Consider the following 2,321-nt stretch of genomic DNA (forward strand, 5'->3'; position numbering starts at 1 on the left):
TAGAGCAGTAGACTAGTGACCTTGGAAAAGAAATAACAAACTAGCCCTTATAACAAAACACAGAGACTAACCTTTAGAATAGAATGTAGGAACATAGATAATAGATAAGATTAAAATCAACAGAGCTAGATATAGATTTTTAGCAAAGGTCAGATAAGAAAATATGGAACTGTAAAAGGTCAAAGGAGGACCCAAAACATATCATTATGTAACTATAGAGGCATGCATATAGAATCAAATAGTATAAATACAGCTGTAACAGGACAATAGAAAAAGAACCTGACTATGCTGATCATCTGAATGCTGTCTCCTTGTCCTTCATTCTTCACCGACGCCGTCCACACCTTTGGAAACCCCTGGACCACTGGGGCTGGACCCCAGCACAAATCAAAAACCACAATGAGATACCACTTCACTTGCTGTAGGATGGCTGTAATAAAAAAGGAAATAACAGAGGAACAACCAAGATGGCAGCATAGGTAGACACCTGTACTTGCTGCCTCTCACAACCACATCAAAACTACAACTAAAAGCCAAAACCGGTTGGGCTCAGTGGATAGAGCGTCGGCTTGCGGACTGAAGGGTCCCGGGTTCGATTCCGGTCAAGGGCATGTACCTGGGTTGCGGGCACATCCCCAGTAGGAGATGTGCAGGAGGCGGCTGATCGATGTTTCTCTCTCATCGATGTTTCTAACTCTCTATCTCTCTCCCTTCCTCTCTGTAAAAAATCAATAAAATATATTTTTTTAAAAAAACTACAACTAAAAGACAAAACAAATAACATCCAGAACCACGGGAAAGCTGGCAGAGTGGAAGTTCTACAGCTAGAAGGAAAGAAAAAAGCGCATTAAGACTGGTAGGAGGTGTGGAGGCGCACACAAAAAACGGGCTGGCAACTGGGTGCGCTGCTGTTGTTTTTAATCAGGAGGTAGATACAAGCTTCCAATTGCCCGGAACTCCAGTTCCAGGTGAGACTCTGGGGACCTAGACTCATACGGGGAGAATCTGGACTGTCTGGCATCGGGCCAGAACACGAGGGCGGCTTCCTCTCAGAGGTGCTTGCAGTGATCATTGTTCCTGCACGGGGCCGCGGGACACAGAGACCCCGGGACCTCTCCGGGGCAGGGCTGACTGACAGCCATTGCTGTTTGCTCCACCCTGGTGATTCCCTGAGACCCCGCCCCACCCAATTTACAACCCCACCAAAGATTGCGCAGCAGCTTTTGCATATGAATGGCCTGTCCTTTTGCAACCTAAAACGTAACAAACTGCGGCTGGGTCAGAGAGCTCCAAAGCTTCCAAAAGAAGGCTTAAGGCCCAGCAGCAGCAGCCTGCATTACTTCACAGTTGGGCCTCATCTGGGCACCTCCAAACTTCAAACAAAGAGGAGGAATCTGCAGATTTCTTTGTAGCTCCTGCTGGGTGGCCTCAGACAGTGGCTGACTTTGCACCCAATGGTCAGAGTGAGATCATACCAGATTACAACTCTTCATATCCATAAGTAACACACTCAAGGGGCAGGCTCAGTGAGCACCAAAGCTCCACTGAAGCAAGTCCTGCCCCATAAGGGTGTCTCCAGCACAGTAGTTCTCCCATTGTAGACACAACTGGTCCTCACAGCCAATTGGCCTGGAGGTCAATTCCTCCCAGTAATACCAACAGCAATCAAGGCTTAACTACAAGATTGTGAATACAGCCCACAAAGGGGTGCACCAAGAGTGTCCACCTCAGGTAATAGGGGTGGCTTAGCCACTGGGCCCTATATGACACCTAGAACACAAGACCACTCTATCAACACAGGGAAGCAGCCAAAATGCGGAGACAAAGAAACAGGTCACAAATGAAAGAAATGGAGCAAAGCAAACTACTGGATATAGAGTTCAAAACCACAGTTATAAGGTTAGTGAAGAATCTTCTAGAAACCTCCGAGAAATTTAGTGAGACCCTCAAGGATATGAAAACCAATCAGAAATTAAGCATACACTGACTGAAATAAAGAATAATATACAGAGATCCAACACCAGACTAGAGGATCCCAAAAATCAATTCAAAGACTTGAAATATGAAGAAGCAAAAAACACCCAACCAGAAAAGAAAAAAGAATACAAAAAGATGAAGACAGTGTAAGGAGCCTTTCGGATAACTTCAAGCATACCAACATCCGAATTATGGGGGTGCCAGAAGAAGAGAGAGAGCAAGATCTTGAAAACCTATTTGAAGAAATAATGACAGAAAACTTCCCCTACCTGGTGAAAGAAATAGACTTACAAGTCCAGGAAGCACAGAGAACCCCAACAAAAAGGAATCAAAAGAGGACCCAA

The sequence above is a fragment of the Myotis davidii genome, unplaced genomic scaffold, assembly GCF_000327345.1.
Source record: "Myotis davidii unplaced genomic scaffold, ASM32734v1 scaffold332, whole genome shotgun sequence".
NCBI lineage: Eukaryota > Metazoa > Chordata > Mammalia > Chiroptera > Vespertilionidae > Myotis > Myotis davidii.